At 41.0% G+C, this 20,804-nt stretch overlaps 1 protein-coding gene across 4 annotated transcripts in view; it reads left to right on the plus strand.

Moving 5' to 3' along the window:
- Positions 1-20,804, plus strand: part of RNF144A (ring finger protein 144A) — a 67,591-nt gene that overhangs the window by 5,411 nt on the left and 41,376 nt on the right. The window contains exons 2-3 of one of the 4 annotated variants that reach the window (XM_040598254.1): positions 9,704-9,793; positions 14,233-14,307. The exons of 1 other annotated variant lie outside the window; for it this stretch is intronic. The gene's annotated coding sequence lies outside the window, so the exon portion shown is untranslated. The remainder of the gene's footprint in view (positions 1-9,703; positions 9,794-14,232; positions 14,308-20,804) is intronic. 2 more of the 4 variants (XM_040598255.1, XM_040598256.1) reach the window with 2 other exon arrangements.

The following is a 20,804-nucleotide window of genomic DNA, read 5'->3' on the forward strand; positions in this document are numbered from 1 at the left end:
AATCAGGTAAAAAGCCTTTTACGTTCATGGATTTTCATCCATTTGTACTCAGCTGCAGGGTGTAAGTTTATCTCAAGGTTCCAAGCTCATTCATTTTTCTTTATCTTGTGATGCGATGGTTCCTGGCCCTGGAAAGGTTATGATAGGAGCATGTGTGCTGTGCAGGGCTTGTGCTAAAGAGTGCTGCTGGCCCTGGCACCTGTCCATGCTGTTGTTGGCTTCTGTATGTCTGCTCAGTTGTGCCCTGCACTTTGGGTGCTCTGAGGGAGCTGTTACCCACAGTGCGAGTTCATCCTTAACTCTGCTGCAGTTTCTCACCTCTGCTGCTTGCCTGAGCAAGTGCTGCCGGAGCTTGGCTTGCATCGAGTTGCTGCCATCACTGGGCATCATCTGTGGTGGTGTTCAGAATGTGTAACCTCCCATATTTATCTCCTTTCTTCCACGATGTGATGTCCTGCTGGAGCAGCAGTGTTGGGCATGTACTTTGTCTGGATTTATGTCTGAAAATCCATTCTCAAATGTTTTACCAGTGACTGTTATTGAGGGTGAAATGTATAGTTCTTGCTTGTTTTAGCGTCCCCTTTACATCTGCAAAGAGACGTTAGGCTGGTGATAACCCACTGCTCTTTCATCTTTTGTTCCAGGTTGACATATCCATTGAAAAATCTCACTTCAGAGGGAGCAGCAATGTAGTTCTAGGTTCAGTTCAAGTTAGATATTTAGTTTAAAATAAAGTTATGTCAAATCAATAGACTACTCGTAAATCCAGTGATAGTCTCCTTAGCAAACTGTCAGCACTAAGTATTTTCACCAGTCACTTCATATTTCCATTAGCCCCTTAAACTGCTGAAGTTCACAGATTTGAATGAAATGCAGTGTTTATGACTGTGTTCCCTGACTTTCAATTTAGATTACTGCTGCAAAGCTTTATTATCGTTACCAGTAAATGTGCTTTCAGGGGCTGCTCTTTCTTGGGAAGATCTGTTTTGCTTTCTCTTGTCTGAAAGGTCTGCATGGGTTTTCTGGGATTTCTTTCCTTTTGGTTTTGTTTTCCTCTCCTCTACAACTGTAGCGTACTGGTCTCCAGACCAACACAGGTCTGTCTTTGTTACTTTATAATGGGAATTGCTGCTTTTGGATGAGGTGATGCAAGATAGTTGCCAATATAAGGAAGAGTCAAGCCATCGTGTCCCCTCGTTGTGCTAATAATAGCGATGTACCGTTTTCCTGGCAGGCCATGCTGCTGCTAGTGGCAGCTTCAGGAGGGATCACTGGAAGGACAGCAGGGTCATTCAGGATCTCTGCTTTTTCCTCTCACCTTGGTATCTTTTCTCATACAGCTTCATTTCTTACCCCTTGAGACTGAACTGTTCTTTTCATTGAAATAGCTATATTTCTTGCTATGGCATCAACTAATTCTGATCTTTAACTGTGGAAGATGGCAAAAAGGGTGCTATTTATGTCCCCCCCATCTTCTACCCCACCAAAAAACCTCCAACAAAACAGTTTGTGCTACACTGGACTGAGTGTTACTAAATTACAACTTGGAGAGTACCAGGGTAAAGCAATATGTGGGTGTCATATCAAAGTCACTTCAACCAACATAAAAATCCACTTGTCATCTCAGTACCAAGGGAGCTTTCATATGATTCCCTTAACATGGGTGACATGGGAATTGTCCAGCCCTAGTGGTTATGGAGGTTTTGAAGAATTCATAGTATCTGGAGTTTGATGTGAAAGGGAGGAAATTCTTGTTCTCAAAAAAAAACAAACCCCAAACCCTCTAAAGCTTTACAGTCAAGGAAATTAAAGAGAAGTAGGCTTAAATGAAAGACAGTAGAAATTTGTCAGGTTATGGCAAGGTCTAGATCTTTACTGATTTAAAGATTTCTGATAAATGCTTTATGGACTTTGTGGGGTGTTTTTTCCTGTTTAATGCTTGCCAGTTATACTAAAAAGTTAATTGTAGGAGAGGGCCTGAGTCAAGCAAAGAAAATAACCTTTAAGTGAAGTGCAACTTAGAGCTGCTGTTTCTGAAGCAATTATCTGGCCTAACTGCCTGCATTACTGCAAGGCCCGTGTAAAAGCGCTACCGAGTCAAAATGGCCCGTTCCTTCTGGTAGCAGGCTGCTCCCCTGCCTTCCAGGAGGGGAAGGAGAAGACCAGCACGTAGCAAGAAAGGCTGTGGGGTCAGTGTTTGTCTGATAAAAGAGAGCAACTTAAAGGATGTACTGAGAACTACGTGAAGCTGAGTGAACAGCCTGTCTCTAAGCAGGTATTTGTAGGTGGTGACTGGGAAGCAGAAGGTATCTGTACTCCTGAAAGTTGCTGAAAGGTTGCAAGAGGCTGGTGTCTGACCATCAGCAACAGGTCTTCCAAGAAATGTCGGAAATGCTCTTTATAGAAGCTGTAGACCTGAGCTTAGGTGTTGCACGTTAGCCAAAGTTTTCATGTCTGTGGTCCAGATGTTCTAGTGCTAGAGTGGGAGAAAATCAGAGGTTCCTCAGCCAGATCCCTTCCAGACATTCATTCAGAGCTTTGATTGCTTCCATTCAGTGAAAATATGCAGAACTCTAGTACTTGAAAATGGTAAATGCTGTAAATTGATAATAAGAAATAAATTGGAAGACATAAGGTGCTCATACCTAATAGGAACATTTTTGAATACATACATCAGATACAAGTACATCATGTTTTGATTGAATACATATATCAGATACAAGTACATCATGTTTTGAATGCATTTGTGAATGCATTTGTAAATGCTTAAGAGGGCTTCATGGTAGCAGTATCTTCTGTGATTGGTTCATTATATGCTTAGGGAGTCTAATTGCCAAATTGACTTTCTTTAATCGAGCTGGCACTTGCCATTTAAAACTAATATATACCTACAGTGATGGGAAGTCTGCAAGGGTCAGAAAAAAATTCCTGATTTGCCCAAGAACTTTTTTCTGGATATTCTGTTGTATTTCTCTAAATCAACAGTTACTTTTCATAATAATAATACAAAAAACCTCCTCCGGTTTCATTTTTTTCGTCCTACTCGGCAGCCATTCAGTACACCGAAACAAGGAAATGAGGATATTTTGAAACAGGGATACTTTGCATAAATTGCTTCCAAAAATACTTGCTGTTTTTGAATGTTGATGCTTCCTGTAGATGTTAAAGTAATGTAATGGAACTGTCAAAGAAAATAAGATTTGAGTCCATCAGAAAACAATAACGTAAATACAGTGGTTTTCTTTTCAGTACAGTATGCTCTGGCAGATGTCATCTGTTCTGGGGAAGTACCATGTATGCAAAGCACGCAAGTGCAGAGAGTGGCTTCAGGGCAATCTGCCTCAAAACAAGAGCATTGGGCACATGATGGTACATCTTAAAAGTGTATGAACTCTTAGTGTGTAAAAACTTGGTGTGTCTGTAAATGAGTGAGCGGTCCTGTATGACTAGGAAGATGTGAGCTATTTCAGAACTTTCTCAGAGGATTGTCTGGTGTTTGCTGTGGAGGCAACTGGGCTGAATGGGGGCCATTGACGACTGTGGTGTTATGAATTACAGCATTGCATGCCACGCTATAAATGAGTACACAGAGAAGGGGCTGTGTATCCTGTATACAGAGCTGTACTCTCCTTCCTGACAAATCTCGTTTAGATCATTCCCATCTTTATGCACTCTCCCAGTGTTCTGCTGTGTGTGTAGTGGCATGGTTGTGAGGCTACATGGGAAACTTGGGGCAGAGAACTGAGGATAAATGGCATATCTAATTCCTTTTTCCATCAGAGAACCATAGTTCTCTCTTAACCGATACAGTGCCTTTTGGTAAATGTGCTGATACAACACAAAATACAGGGGAAGAGCACTGACGGTCACAGTACAGCTCTAACCCGGCAGGTGCAGGGAAGAGTACCACAAAGGTCTGGGCATATAGGGAGTGTATGCTTTGGGATAAGGCCATTGCATCAGTTTCTCCATGCCTCCTATTTTGCTTTTGTTTTGGCTGTGTAGCTCACTGCCAGTCAGCCCTTATGGAACCATTGTCAAGTCTGGCTGTGGACTAAACAAAGTGCAGTTGTACCTCTTGTCGACTGTTGTGCTGATGTTTTGTGGCCTGAAAGGAGTTGTCCTGTGGTGTGCTCAAGTTTCAAGGGGGAATGCAGGTGCTTCAGGACTGCAGAAATGTGAATCTAGGGCATTTCAAATGAAAATTGCCTTCATTAAAAATAAATACACCACTTGACACCAAACTACCCTTTTTCCAGGCAAATACTTTGAAATGTACAAAGTATCAGAGATGAGCAGCAACTTTTCTGGTTCCTTTGTGATTGACTGTCAGAATGAGGTCAGGTTAAATCTGTGTGGAATTCTAGGTCAGGCTGAGCCTGCCCTTAGACTCTTGTTAAATTTCTTTCTGGTACTTTAAGTGAACAATTGCATTCAAAAATATTTGCAAATGGAGGTGTTAAAACGTAGATTCATATTCTCATACATGTGTGAGGGTTGGATACAAATTTTCTAAAGTTCGAACTTTTTTACACTACTTGAAATGTCCATCCAAGTCATAGTCAAATTATTTTAATGTTTCTCCTTAAACTACACTAGCAAGCCATATGGAAAAAGCATTTTTCCTACACGATATTAAGACTGTTCAAAGTGGTGTGACATGCCTACATATCCTTTTTATAGGAATTGGTACAGTATTTTATCAGCTTTGCTGCATTTGAAGATCATATGGAAGGATTACAGAACCTTCTCCAGTAAGATAACATAATGAAATCATCATTTTGTATTTAACAGTAGGTTTTGACTGAGTGTTCTTCATTGGAGGGAAAAATAAATATAGGGAAGATGTTTTTTCATTCCAACTTTTTAATGAGCAGGTGTGTGTGTCAGGAGTTGTCTTCTCATGAAAGCTTAATTGTATGTGCTTTTCTATTTTACATATTATGATAAACCTGGTAGTTAATCCAAGTTAAGACCATGTCTTCTTACAAATCTAAAATGACAAGGCTGCTTTTGCAAGTGCATCCAGGAGTTAGAGTAGTAATAGCTGTCAGGTTCAAAGCAAAGCTAGTAATTAAATCTTCTGGCCTATCACATTAGAAATGTAATTTATTTTCCTGTTTTCAGCACACAGTATCTCCTGTGTTAGTGTGAATGGATCTATTAAAATACCTTTTATCACCATGCTTTAAGCTTTTCTGTCTTCATGGAATCCTGTAGCTGCCTTCTGTAAAAAGCCTTTACAAAGCTCTCCACATCTGACCTGATAAAAAGCATCTTATTGTCGTGATCCAGCCAGACTAATAACTGTTCAGCGGTGGTAACCTGAATAACACTTGCCAAGAGAAAATGATGTGGATATGTGAACCGGAGGGAGGGGAAGGACTGTGGCAGGTGGGTAGCCTCAGACTCTGCCCCAGGGAGTCCTTGGGAATTTGACCTGGCTTGAGCGACAGCCGAGTTTGGCTGGTGCTGAACAGCGAGGAGCTTTACTAAAGAGGAGCTTTACTAAGCTCGTATGTGCTTCTCTCTTTGCTAAACCGAACACGTTAAGTTCTGCCCTGGCACAGGGATCACAGGGCTTCAGTTTGGTTGTGGCATGTAAGTACCTTGCACAGCAGAATTTCCCTGTGACAAGTGTGTTGTGTTCCTGGCTGATGTGAGAGCCATCGCTGCTGAGGGATCTCATCTTTCTCCGTGTGGTTCTTACCTCTTTCTGTAGGGGTGACAGTGTAGGACTGCATTTCATGCAGTGTCCTGACAAGGCTAAGGAGGCTGGTGGGGACATAACATTTTACATAATCACATGTTGTCACTGCCATAAGTAAAGGTGAGAATCCAAAGCTGAAATTACTTGTTGTGCATATAACCTCTCAAATGTCATGCGCTTTCCCATGCGTCCTTTTGCTTTTGCCCTTGGACCCTGTGGCTGCTGGGCTGTGAGCTGCATCATCAGCTCTGACAGGATGAGGTGGAAGGAGATGAGTTTCATGGCCATTCATGCCTCCTAGCTACTCCTGGCTGACACAAAAAACAGATGAACCATGGGCTGTCACACACAAAACCAGAGTAGATCCTACAGGCTTTCTTTTCTCATCTGTCACTGGTCCTGTGCTGAGCCTGACACAGGTTTCCTAATCCTGCCTGTCAGCTTGTGGCTCTGAACAATGGAGCTTGCTTGTTGGGAAAACCATTACAGCATGTCAGCAAAAAGCGTGCTAGATGAATGGAGCCAGCAGCAGGCTGCAAAATATAAACAAGTAGATCGTTGTGAGAAATGAACTGGGAATCAAGATGTTCCAGGACTGGTTCTAGACAAGACACCATTTAACATTTGTAAGGTAGAAGCCTTAAAAAAAAAAAAAAAAAGGCAGCGAATTATGCTGTTTACCAGTCTGTCCTTCCAAGATTTTTAATAAGTAAGGAGTCACAATGATTTCTTCACTTTTGGGTAAAACTCAAAGGTGGTAGGTATGCAGGGTGTGGCAGAATGCAGTCAGATCTGTGACAAGTGTTCTGGGCGTCCATAGCATGGGAAGACTGCATCCTGGAAAGCAGCGACTCTGCAAAAATACTAGAGATCAGGCTCGTTACAGAACTTTACCAGTGCACCATGGGCTAATTTGATCCTTGGCTGATGTAATTTGTAAAATAAAACATTTTTCTCTTTGTACAGCATTAATGATAGTAATACTCAAATTCTGTATCTGGTTCTAGTTGTCATGTCTTTAAAAAGACTTTTGAAAACCTGCAGGAGGTGTAGAAAAAAGGGCCACAAGGATTATTAGTGGTGAAAAATATCCTGGTAGTGATTTAATGTGGAAAGGGTAGGGCATGAGCAGCTTTTGTTTTCTGATTTATTTTTTTTTCCTGCATTTGTTTTATTTTTAATTATTGGATCCCTATCTAGATAATTTTAGGGTAGGCTTCATCTCATACAAAGACAAATGTCCAAAGATGGAGTGATGTGTCAGGTCCATCTCTGAGATAGATTGCTGTGTTGGTGATGGAGGGCAATGTCACTGGTGATAAGAAGTAGGCAGCTGGCTTTTAAACACTGGTAAAAAATGATCAAGAGAAACAGGCTGAGAAGGTTATTAAAGTTATGGAGTTTGGTGGTTTTTTTTAACATGAATTAAATGGCAAAGAAAGGGGTTAAAATGGCAAGGAAGCATGCAGGGGAGATAACCATTGCTTACCTCCCTTCAGAAATATTTCTCAATGTCAAATTTTGTTGATTGAAGCCCAGGAAAGAGGAGGATTTTGACTGCCTGGATGAGTATTTTAGCTATCTGACATCAAAAGGAAAGGACTGCTTTTTATGCATGTAGTGCATATTCTTTCTACAGGGCTTAGACATATAGGTTCTTGTTGAATGTACTCAGCCTGCAGGCTGGGGGACTGGCAGGATGGTGGCTCATCAGGGAAGAGCCTCTTGGGAAAGCCTTGTGTGGGAGGGGAGGTAAGAGGTTTGTTTGGCTCTGTGCAGAGCTTAACCTGGTAGCTGCATATCTCCAAGGAAATGTCAGAGAGGAGAACTGAAATTTCCAGTTTGGGTAAGGAGTGGGAGGCTTGGAATGGGAGGTAGATCCCTTTGGAGAGGATAACTGATTTTTTTTTTTTTTTTTTTTTTTTTTGTGGCTGCCAGTGAGCAGAGCACCCAGGAGCAAAGAGGAAGAGGCACAAATGCCACTGTTAAAAAGGCATTTTTTCCTCAGGATCCCTTCTGCCTTTGAAAAGAAGTGGGAGAGAGGGCCCCAGCCAGAGCGGTCAGCAAAAGTGCCGAGTGAGGTGCTGGCAAGGGTGGGATTTTTAGGAGGAAGGAGGTCAGGAGGTGCCTGTTGGCTGAAGCTGATGCAATGACTGAGAGCGCTGGCCAGGACAAGTTTTGTGTTAAGAAAGAAGGGCTGGCAGAAGAGCTGGAAAACATCTGGGGTAGAGCTGTAGGAAAGGAGTTTGCAGACAGCTTAAACTAACCATACCCCGACAGGACGAGAAGAGGCTGAGCATCTTAGCTGCCTTGACAAGAAAGTATCTTCTACTAACTTTATTTTGCTTCCCTTTTTTTTTGTTTTTTTGTTCTCTTCCTCCCATTTAGAGAGTGAGAGGTGTAACTAGGACCACTGGCTGAAGATCTAATAGGAAAGGTGAATGGCTGCAGCTCTTCAAACCAGTAAATTGCCCTCCCCACCATTAGAGAAGGTGGCGGATCTGTTGCAGTGTCCAGCCCAAGGCAGGTCACGTGTCCAGGCAGTATTTGTTAGCAATGTACAAGTTACTTTTCTGCCTTTCACGGTACTTAGGCAATGAGCAATAATTTGTGGTGTTCAGGTTAACAAACTAATGCATCCAGTGGTCCTTCTGATCAGCTCCAGGAAGCCCGTTTTCTTATTTTACAAGCAGATACACCATAAGGAAAATAGATTTTGTCACTTTTTCTTCTTAAATGTCAAGGGAAAGTGGGAGGAGGGCAATAACTTAATTTTGTCAAGATTTGCTGATTTTCAAGCAGGTTTTGTGGCAAAGCAGCAAGTAGGAGGGGAAGGTTAAAGTGAGGAGGATGTGCAAGAAGGGAGGAGGGAACCTCTTTTTGGCGATGCAACTGTTGACTGAGTAACTAAACAGTAGCCTGGAATGTTACAGTGCATGTATATCTGAGCTTGTTCAAGTAAAGGTTGCCTGAGTTGTTTGGCCCTTCCTTTAACTACCATTTTGGGTTTTTCTAAAAGTATGGCAGATACTTTTTCCATATCACATCACTGTAAATGGCAATCAGAGTGGAAGATTAGAATGTTGCAGGAATTATATGCTCATTTTTAGAAGTTTCAAAGGCTTGAATAATTACAAGTCTTCTTGAATAGCATGTTGTTTAAAGCTTAAGGTGAATAAGGAAGACCAGAATCTTGTGTGTGTGTTTGGCTACACACCCATTTCAGGCTGCCTTTATTTAGATTTGGTAATGAAGGACAGGTGTTATGTTAAAAATCGACATACTTCATTTTGAGGATGTAAGTTTTCTGAGTATTCTTTGGAAAGGAACTGAGCTGGCGATTTCTCTTTCAGAAATAAAACTATTGGATACATCTGAAAATGGCAAGTAGCTTGAAGTGACAGTAGGACTTCTCCCAGTTGCTGTGTTCTAAATTCCTTCTCTTCCCTGGCAGTTCATCACATTTATTAAAATGCTCTGCCTACATACTGACTGTGCTCAAAGCAGTGGGCTTTGTGTGTGGTTTTGTATGTGTTTTCCTGGTGTGGTTTCTAGAAGTGCTTTGCTAAGTGCTTGGAAAGCTGTTGTAGTTCACTGTTGGATTTGTATATAAGAAGTCCCTGAACCTTGTGCTGGATACAACTTGCAATGCTTCAGACTGTGTTCTTCTGAAGTTCTGGGCCATGGAGGCTGCAGCTATATGTAAGATGATAGTAAAATGTGCAGTGACTTTTTTTTCAGGCTTGGAAACCAATTGCTTTTCTTTCTCATTATTTCTTGTGTGATGAGATTAATTTGTCCAAACTGGTAAGTACTAACTGAGCCAGGAAGTGCAGAGAGTAGAAAGGGTTAAGAGGTGAATTTTGTCTGTCTTTGCTAAGACAACTTGTGCCACCACAGAATTTTAGAAGCTTATTGGCAGAATGGAGCTGTTGGTTCCGGTTTTATACAGTCAATCTAAATAAAGTCTGACCCTTATTTCTTGTCTTTTAGGCTTGGCTAACATTACCTTGCACCAAATTCCTAGGCTGGTTGGTGCTTTCTCATGGGATCCCTGTGACTGACAAAGGAGAGATTGTTATGGTCGGCATTTGCCTTGACAGCTCTTGGCCTGGGCACAGACAGATGCAGTTTCCAATGCAGCCGCTCTTTTGTAGGACTCTCCTGCCAACAGGAGCTGTGGCAGGGGGAAAGTGCCCGAGAGATAGTTTTTATAGTATTTGGAGTTGATGTTGTGTTCCCCTATGAAAATCAAAACCACGTAGCCCCAGCTACTATAGAGAAGGGAATCTGTCAAACTTTGCTTTTAATTATGGAGCTCTAGAGTGGTTCATTTACCAACTGTATTCAGGAAAACAAAATCTGTGTTCTAGTTAACTTCCTAGCAAAGTCCTAAGCGCAGAGAAAACCACTGTTTTGACGCAGTCCAATAACTTTGAAGCACACTTTTATGGTACTACTTCAGATTGGTTCAGTAGGCTTTTGTTTATGTAATAAAATAACATATGTAACATATATGTCTTTATCTCTATAACAGAGCCTGTTTGGCTTTCATACATGGTCCTTGATTTAATAGTTTAAGCTTCCACAACACTACATCTTCAGTTCTAAACAGCAGTAAATCCATAGTCCAAATAAGCAAGTGACGTGATTTGGGATGGCTACAGAGCTATATGTAAGCCATTGTAATTGTTGATATATTTGATAAATGCATTTCCAGTAAACTAAAAAAAAAATACTAGTACATATTTATCATCTTGTCTTCTAGAAGGTAGTAACAATTCTGTTTAAATAATTGAAATCTATCAGTTTCTCTATGGTTTGGAAAAGAGCATCCTGTAAATATCGCTACAGCTGGAAATGCTGCATTTTGCTTACACTAATACATGGCTATATGCAGAAATAATGACATTTTTAGATTCTTCATTTGCCTGAGCTCATGATTTCCTGTTGGTAGCTTTCCATTTCCCAAGCAATGCCACTTTCTCATGCAAGCATCTTCTGGAAATAGTATTGAAAAGTCATATACTTACAGACTGACAGATTTAAATTTTTTTTTTCTCCTTTCCTTTGAAACTCGTATTAATGACTTAATTATCAAAGTGTAATGATGTTCTTGCTTGACTTTTTCTGATCGCAGGAAAAACCTCTTGTAGGGGAGCCATAATCATGCTGTCCTTGGCTTGAGTTTAAGTACAGGAGTTTCCATGTAACAAACTGTATGCTCAGCTTGAATAACGTGTCTTAGTGTAAAGAAGTACTGTTTAATTGTAAAGCTTGTTGAAATATTTTTCATCTGGGATTTTTTCTGCTTGCTTTTTTTAGTACTGAAAGTGAAAAACCTTTTCTGTCACATTTTTACTAGCAGAAAAAAAACAAAATAGGGGGATGGGGAAAGGAAGCAAGATAAAATTTAAATTAAAAACACATCTGATACTGTTTTCTGTATCACTTAAAAAGCAAGTTGAGATTCAAAAAACAATTATACTGTTTCATTGCTTTTTATTTTAACTCGTTTAAAATTTAAATGTGGAGAAGTGGAAAGGATTTCTTGGGTCCCTCACAGTTTGGGCTGTAGATGGTAAGAATTCCTTTCATAAACTTCCAGCTTAAAGCAATCAGTATTTCTGCTCCCCCTGCTTTTGGAAAGCTGTAATAGAAACATATAATGCATCTGTGATGCTTAGAAACTTGAAGAAACTTTCTATAATAAATGAACGATAGCAAGTTTATATGTCTGTCCTTGTGGTTAATGGCTGCTTAGTTTAAATAGTTCCTCATCCCTTGTGTGATGCGCAAATTACTCTGCCTTATGTCTATTCTGGGAGTGACCATATCTCTTCTTTGATCTGCATGTGTGAAGCTAAATAAGCCAAGGTCCGTTAGCCTCTTTCCCTGAGATGATCTCTCCATCCCTCTTCTGGAGTGTCCCATGCCTTCAGGCATAGCTGTCTACTTCTGTGCCTATTCCCTACCATATTCTCACCAGCAGTGCAGCTAGTTCTCACCTCCCTGTTTGTTTAGCTTTCTGCTGAGGTGTTCTAAAGAACCTCAGACCTCTCCAGGCACTATATCCCATCTTCTGAAAACGCAAAGGGAAAAGTGTGCATAAAGTGCTCTTGGGACCGGTGTCCAGTCTCTTGGAAAAGCATGCAAAGCTCATCCTTTCTTCTTTTTAAAAGCAGAAACCTCAATTTAGTGTCATTGTTCTGCCAAATGTGAAACAACTCTGACTTCTACGATCTTTTTGTGGACTTCTGTGATTAGTGTGAGAGCAGATCTGACATGCTGGGCACATACATAGCTGGCATGTGCCTTGGTTTTGAATCTTTCTGCTGCCTTCCAACCCTGTTTCACTGAAATGGCTCTGCAGGATTATTGAAATGGAGCATATCCTGGCAGAGATCTGTATTGGGAAATATTTGTGGCATATGCATGCTTGTGAGGTATTTGTGTAATGAGCAAGAGCATACCATACATAGTTCAGACTATTAATATGGAGCAGAGGAGTGTTGCACTCTGAATTTCCTCATCTAGCAGGCAAGAGCCTGCCACTTCTGTCAGTGTGGTAGCAAACATCGTGGCAGAACTTACTGATCTTTCCTAAGCATCTAGAGAAAAGCCTGTGTGTCTCACTATCTTTAGAGATGCTGTCAGAGATGTAGCTTGCTCCTGCTCGTTAGTCTGCAGAGAAGGGAGCAGATGGGGAAAGTCAAGAGTTTGCCAGTAAAAGGCAAATTCTTATCTAATGATCTGGTGTTGGCTTGAAATTGTGGGGCTTTCTTATGAAGTTGTTCATGTCTGTCTCATTTACAACCTTAAAATATTTGTAATGTTTCATTTTGCTGTGGAGGGAAGCCACAAAAATATTTTTGCTTTGCTTCAGGTAAAAATAATGTTTTCGAAGTAGCTGTCTGTAACCTTAATGGCAGCTGAGACCTCTCTGAGTCTGTGTACCATAATTTAACGACAAGTGGGCAGTGTGGACGATCTAGCTCCAGTGACACATTCATAATTTGCCTTATTATTATTATGTTACATCTTGTAGCAGTAGCCAAAGGCACAGCTTGGTTTAGTCCAACATATAAAACTTTGATAGCTAAAAGGAAATTTAATAAAGATGTAAATATAATCTGCCTACAGAAGTTGTAGTGTTTTTTTCAGCCTGTGACAAGAAGGAAGAACTGCACTGCAGAGGTGACAAACTCATTCTGTGGTGACAGCCACAAAGCGGTTTTTAATTATAGCTCATCAAACATTATGTAAGATTAAAGCTATTCATTAGCTTTAGTACACCAAAAATTTCCCCCAATAGCAAAGAGAGGTTTGAAGGTGAGTAATAGTGTGTTGTGTTTTTTTTTTTAAGTAAGCAAAAGTAAATTACAGCAGCTCATTCTAGAGCCCATCTGTATTCTTTGTTTGCCTGATTGTTTATATATGTGGGTTTGTGGCTTGGCCAAGGCATTCCCAGTCTTTGAGGCTTTTAATTCTTAGTTCTGAATGTCTCACTATTACTACAGAAGAACTTAGCATCCTATTGGTATAGCTGGATGTCACATTTCTGAGGCTTTATTTCAAATACTGGAGGGTTTTTCCTCTCTTTTTTTTTCTTTGTTTAGGATTTTTTGTTTTGTTTTTTTAAAAAAAAGAACCCTAGTATTAATTTCTAGTAAGTTCAGATTGAATAAGACGTTTTGGGATTGTGCCATACACTACAACCTGAATGGGAGTTACTTCTCTCCTTTTTTTAGTCTGTAGAACTGATATCTGGCTACAAATGTTTGCTTTTTGAACAGATTTGATGCATATATGAAATTGGCTTTTGGAATAGTTTGTTCCTGCTTCTGTATAACTGGTCACTTTTCTTGTTAAGAGAGGATTGCAAGAGTCAGAGTTGGGGGTAGTTTTGAGTTTTGGTGTGGTTTTTATTTTTTCCTTCCTCCTGCTCAGCAGGTGAGAAGGGAGTAGAGGACAGTGACTGCTGCAGATGCAGATCAACATGGAAAAGCAGTAGCATTCCAGTACTTAAGTGTGCTGGAATGTACTGGCAGCGTACAAAGTAGGGAAAGAGGCACAAGTTTAGACACTTGTCTGCTGTTATGATTTTTGACCTTCACAGAGAAGAGTTAGGCAACCACTGCATACCAGTCCTTGTAGCAATCATCTCCCTTATGCAAAAAGGTCTAGTTGCTGCATAGCAAAGTTGGTTCCTGAGCTTTCACAAGCAGAACTTCCACTTTTTCTACTTTGAATACACCTTATACATAGTCATTACAGCAGCATGTGAGAAATTTTCTTGACCCTTCCTACATTACAGTGGGGATTCTAATTTTCTCTATTCAGTTTTTCATTCTCCTGTTAGTGTATTGATCCTGACAGGAATTGATAGCTCTGTTTGTCATCTCGGTGTTACTGAATCTTCCTCCCATGCTCAACAGCTAAAATTCAGCTGCTTTTTTTTTTCATGCTGGTTTGCTTTTTGCATGTCTCAATCCAGTTTCACTTTCATATAAAATTTGTAGGTTGTCTTGAAACCATTCTGCATGATAAGAACTGCCAATGGGAATGAAGCTGCTGAAGATCTCTGCATCTGAAAGGTGACCTGTCAGCTTCATCCCTTTCCTTTGCCACCATGGTAAAAGGCTGATTTACAGCTTGCCATATTAATCACCAGTCCTTTTAATGCCTCTGTCATAATTTTGAGGTGCTGGTTCCCATTTCTGTACAGACTAGAGCCCAGGGCTGAGGAGGGAGCAGGTTGGTTGCTGGTTTGTCACAGGCATGAGCAGAGCTGCACAACTGAAGCAGTTTTCTCAGGAGCTGTGGAAGGAACTTCCCCAGGAACTTGGAGCCCTCTCAAACCTCACTGCTTGCTGTTCCAAGCACAACACCACTTTTCAACCACGCTTTCTTTAACCAAAACACAAAGCCAATCTCCCCAGAAGAAAACATTTCATTTTGAGTATGAGTGGAGAAGGCAGGAGAGAGTACAAACTGTCTGAGACAGTATAATTATATTGCCTTATGCACTACATACCACTTTGCCTGCTTTTTCCATCTGCTGAGTCTCTGACCGCTGCTGGCACTGCAGGAACCCGGGCCTCCTGGTTATTTCAGGTCGCTAGCAGGTTTTGGTGCATCCTCCTCAGCCTAGCTCACGTGATTCGTACCTATGGGTAGAAGTTAAGTCCAGTTTGTTACTCGGTATTAGTGTTGTGCCCAAGTGCAACAGCCTGTTTGCTGACCAGTGCCTGGGAGAAGGGGTCTCAACACAGCAACCTGAATTGCTGCTCTAGGGCCGTTTTTCTGTGACCATAATTTTTTTATTTTGCTTTCTGATTTATTTCTTTTGTTACTAATTTTCATCCTCTTTAGGAGGCATTTTAAAACATGGTTAGTTATTTTTAGTCATTTACAGACAACCGCATAGTTAGAAAGCCCCATGAAATCAGTTTATGCTTTATAGGTTTTTAAGTCTTGTATTTGGATATTTCCTGCTCTGCATGTGCTTCTTGTTTTCACTGTCTTCTGTAGTCCTTCATTAGTGGGGTTTGGGTTTTTTGTTCTTTTCAAGTATGGATACACTACAAATGTGCCAGTAGTTACTGACCTAGTTGCTTTGCCAGTCATATTCCCAAACTGCCTGTTAACTCAGCTGTGTAACTTCAGCTGTTAGACTTCAGAGGCTTACAGCTTACATAGCATTGCCTTGGCTTATAGCTGGTGCACTGTCTGGTGCAAAAACCTCCCTGTTCTTAGTTTAGAACACAATTAGTTATGAATGAAAGAAACCATGGATTTCCCATTTTCTGTTGCATTCCTACACTGCTCTGCTCAGGCCTTTCCCACCAAAATGAGTTCTGAAGCCCACCAAGCACCTTTGTTCAAATTGCATTGCTCTTGTTCCCATTTGTGCTGACCCGTGTAAAGGAGATGTACTGTCCTTATGGCTCTGACTTTTGAACAAATCGCTTGTTCCAACTCTTTTCTAGAGGCAGCAACCAGCTACTGTGTTTCTCTGTCTTGTTTTAAAGTAGCATTGCTTTGCTCTTGGATCTACTGAATTGGTTTCCTCTTGGAAAGAAACTACAGGGCTGCCTTTGCCAATTAACTATGACAAAATACTGCCTTAGTATACAGTGTAGGTTAACCAAGGATTTCAGAAAAGAAATATGGGATACCTTTTGATGGGTAGGCATTTGTTCTTTGGTGGGGGGGGTTTAGTATGGAATAGGAATTCAAGAACATTCCAGGGTTCAGTTCCTTCCTTCTGAAAGTTTTCTTCCTGTCTAGTTTTAATATTGACAATTTTTTTCATCCTAAAAACGTGTAGAGCTCTTAAGTCCTAGCCAAGCACTTATTGTCCTTTGACAAAAAGAAAAAACTATCTAGAGAATGACTTCAGGCCTCTGACATGGCTTACTCATGTAATAGACTATCTTTAGGAACATTAATAGCCATATTTTAAATGAAATTTCTATTATTGGTCTCCTAGATTGCTGGTTGCAATAAAGTCAACCAAGGGAGAGCAATCAGATTGAGTTTGTTACTAGGAATATCTAAAAACAAACCACAAAAGCTAATTTTAAGCAGTGGGTTGCAATCTATGTTGTTTGGTTTAGAACCTCTGGAGCAGTTCCTTTCCAAACATCTCTATTTTGAACTGGTATGTGAGACTGCTGTGGCTGCTCTTTCAGTCTCCTTAACTTAAATGCTATGGTGACCATTAAAAGTGAATAGGAAAAAATAACATTTACAGAACTAAAAAAAATTTCATTTCTTAGTACAGTGGATTCCCTTTAAATAGGGAGGGTATGTCTCAAGAGTTGGGTGGGTGGTGTGTGTGTGTACCATGTTAATTGGCTGAGACCATAATGAACGACCTCATCTGTGATCTTCCCAGAAGCTGAAAAGAAGGCAGGCTTCTGTGGTTTATGTCTTATTTGGTTTGGGAAAGCACGAGTTGAACTTGGAAAGGTTTCTACTATCTAAAATGTTCAACACGTGGCCTCTGGAAAGTTTAGAATGTCTTTACCTACTGGTTTTTATTTCAACCTTTTTAATAAATTTTTCCAGTAAGAATTTGTTGTACTAAGGCTTTTCTGCTCCTATTTTTTTAACATTGAAATAATGTTAAATGGTTGATGTTATTGCTTCTACTACTTTTTAGGCTGCATGCAAAAGGGAGGAAGCTCAGAAGTCACAACTGTTCAGACCAATACTGCTTCAGGATACTTCCTGACACCCAGATGGGTCTAGAGAATATGATTGTCCACTCAATTCAGCTACTTGTCAGTTTTCTGAGGCAGAGAATTTAGTACCAAGGCTATTCATATTAGTTGAATTGTTTTATAACTTTGTATTGATGTTAACTTCTGAAACCTGCTGTCCACTGCAGTGTGCGCTATGCAAATAAAAAAGAAAAATCTTTTTCCCACAGAGAAGTATGCAGTCTGAGGGTGATGCTGACCCTGTTCTGGGTAACTTAGACTATAAAGCAAGACCTGACCTAGTGATAAACGTATTTTGTTTAAATCCTGTTAATAAACTGGCTCTAACAGTGCAGAGTATCTGTCAAGCTCCTGAAAATGTTTTTTTCAGACCTAATTCACGTCTGAGGTGAGAGGCTTGATGTATGTTTTACGTAAGGAGAAGCATGTCTTCAAAGAGCTGTTAGCTGTTTCCTGTGGGACAAGCCTTAGTTACCTTTCAGGTAATAAATGATCACCTGGACTCGCAGCAGGAGCTCATTTTATGAAGTGGCTTTGGGAATATATTGTGTATGTCAGTGCTTTAATTAAGTGTTGCTACTTTTTTGTTTGTTTCCTTACTTCTTTAGGAAGTAAAATGACTTAATTCTGGTAATGTTAAGAGACATGAACCCATGGGAGTGAATCTAGAGGAGGGCCACAAAGATGATCAGAGGGCTGGGGCACCTCTCCTGTGAGAAAAGGCTGAGAGAGTTGGGGTTGTTCAGCCTGGAGAAGAGAAGGCTCCAGGGAGACCTTATAGTGGCTTGCCAGTGCCTAAAGGGGCGTGCAGGAGAGCTGGAGAGGGGCTTTTTACCAGGGCCTGTAGTGACAGGACAGGGGTAATGCCTTCAAGCTGAAAGAGGGTAGATTTAGATTACATATAAGGAAGAAATACTTTGCTATGAGGGTGGTGAGCCACTGGCACAGGTTGCCCAGAGAAACTGTGGATGCCCCATCCCTGGAAGTGTCCAAGGCCAGGCTGGATGGGGCTCTGAGCAACCTGGTCTGGTGGAAGGTGTCCCTGTCTGTGGCAGGGGGTTGGAACTAGGTGATTTTTAATGTTCCTTCCAACCCAAACCATTCTGTGATCAATACTGAAGAAAGCTCTTCATTTGGCTGTTTTGTTTTTAAAGCTGCTCTTTATAAACCCCTGGTTTATATGACCCCAGACTTCAGCTGTGTTAGAAATGTTTTCCTCCTTGCCTGAATAAGTCTATGCAAATTTCCCTGGCTTTATGCTACATGCCATATCTCTCTGCTGGGAAACTGTGAAGAACGAGTATGTCTTCTATCCCTGTGCCCAGTGTGCTTCTTGCTAGTAAGCAGGTCAGCACTACAACCCACAAGAAGTGTGCAGCAGTTTAGTATCCTTCCTGCCCGCATTCACGAGTAGGTAGGAGTTTATGGATTGAGCAGAATGCAAGTGGTGTGTACAGAGCCACAAACCAAAACTGCTTCTACCAGTGTGCAGTGTGGGATACACCCAACATGCCAGAGCTGAGTACCTGTTGCAGTGTGCATGTTAGTTTGGGCAAGGGGCTAATAAGGTCTAGGATTGCTAAGGGGCAGTGCAGAATGTTAGCAGGCAATTCTTATTTTGTGAGTAGGCTGTCACTTTCACTACATATCAAATCTATAGCAAAGTCAACTGTGATCACGCTGGGTGTCTTTGCATTACTTTATTGTGACCTGAGCTGTTCCTTCTCTGGCAGGATGAATTATGCAGGTATGTAGAAGGTTTAAGGGACAGACTTAAGCACCTTCAGTTTTCTCTTTCTAACAATGCAGTGACATGTAAACCATGTGCTTTTTTTATTTTATGTATATTTTAATTGCAATTCAAATAGACTATACTGATGCCATATTAGAACAGCTCTATTTTTTTGATAGCTATACTGTACTGATGGCACTTTCCTTTAATTTTCAATACTTGTCCTGTTTGGATAACTCAAAAGCCAAGCGTCTTCCATAATATTAAAGACTAACACCCCCAAAAGTCCTAGTCAACTCCATACTGTCTTTAATAAATTAATTAATTGGCAGGGAAAGCCATTTACACATGTAGACCTGCTCATAGTTTGCTCTTAAGATGTTATAAATGAGGAAGGAAAAACTAGTTCAAGCTCCAAAAGTATCTTAATTTACAATTAATCAATGAGTAAGAGGAGAAAGTTAAATGGCGTCTAGAAATAAGGTCCAACACCTACTGACTTTTAAGAGCTCTGTTCAAGTGTACAGTGCTGTGTAAAAAAAAAAAAAAAAAAAAAATCCCAATAGCATTCCCCTGCATGTGTTACCAAAATCAAAGGTCTGTAAGTTACCGGTACTTGTTATCTAGACAACTGTAGCATGAGGATACCTGAAGGGAGTGTTCCCACTGTGGCCAACCTGCACTCTTCCTTTCTCCCCCTTAGCTTTCTGCTGTCTGTGCATGCCCTTAGTGCTTCAGCCTTTGGTTTTTGGTCCTTCTGCCATTGCTGTTGTGGAGGTTCTAGGCTTGCTGTCTGCCACATGCAGATGGGGTGCTGCAGTGCTGCTGCTTTCCACAGTAAACTCACGCATGTTACTTAAGTGTGTTATACTGCAGGTGTTGTGAAATGTGGGGAGAGGGGGGAAAAATCGCCACTACCAACAAAGCCAGAAGGATTACTGTGCAACGGTAATATTACTGTGAAGGATTAGAGCAGCGGCTGATGTTGAGGCCAGTGCATTGCACCTCTGAAAATACTGTAAATGCTGATTCTTACTCTGCAGAAGGGAAATGTGCACTCAGGCAGCTAACACACTGCTCATCTACCCACCAGCCAAAGTGGTGTGGCAGGTACCAGCTGATGGGTCAGAGGCAGGGCTAAGCAATGTGAGCGGCTCAGTTACACAGTCAGCTTGAGGCAGAAGAGGTTGTCAGTAGTTTCTTATAACTCGGGATGATCTAGTGATTAGAACATCACCTTTTTTTGGTGCGTGCAATCTTGGTGGTTCATACTGACATAAAAACTTTCTCTGGATTGTGAAGTTCAAGGCCTGTGAAAAATGACTTTACTGGACCGTTATGAAGAAACCAGACCAAAGTAAGCATCTGTCACTAATCAAAGTGTTCCTACGTAATGACTGTCTGAAGTTCCCTAGCCTGTGTGAGTGACAGGTCTGTGCCCAGGCATGTGCTGGAGAGCTGTGGTTGGAATGCCTAATTCTGCATGTGCAAAAGGAAACTTGGGAACAGACGTCACCCTACTCCCCAAGCTAGCAGAGCTGCGATACTAACATTGACCACAATAAGATTACATTTTGTAACGTTGTGCTTGAAGGCAAACTGCTGATGTCCTAGAGAAAAAAGGAAAACTTGTTCCAGCTGCTTTCCTAGTAGGGCACCCTGAACTCTCCTGTTTGGCTGACTTGGGCTGTCCTCCCTTGGATACTGTGCAGGGGAAGGGAGGCTGAAGAGCAGGATTGTAATGCAGATGTGATGAGAGCAGGTTGCTTCAAGCAGGAGGAAATAACAGCAACAGTATTATAGATAGGCAAGGAGATAAAAAGGCAAATAAAAGAAAACAAAACTTTTAAGAGGATTGGTGATAATTGGATTTGACCAGTGTGCAGAGGAAATTTGAATTGAGTCAAGTTTGTCAGACCAGAAGTTTGTTGTAAAATGTCCTAGCTCGTAGGTGTCATTTTTATCACACAAAGCATCAAATTAAATGAAGCATTGTCGGTTGGTGAGACGTATGGAAATTATTAAATATTTTCTTCTGCTATCCATTTTTAAATTTGGTAGTACTATTAAGAGCAGCAGTGAGTAGCTAGTACTATTGACCAGGCTAGATCCTGTTTGCAGGATGTACTGA

Source organism: Falco naumanni, chromosome 6 (assembly GCF_017639655.2).
Source record: "Falco naumanni isolate bFalNau1 chromosome 6, bFalNau1.pat, whole genome shotgun sequence".
Classification (NCBI taxonomy): Eukaryota; Metazoa; Chordata; class Aves; order Falconiformes; family Falconidae; genus Falco; species Falco naumanni.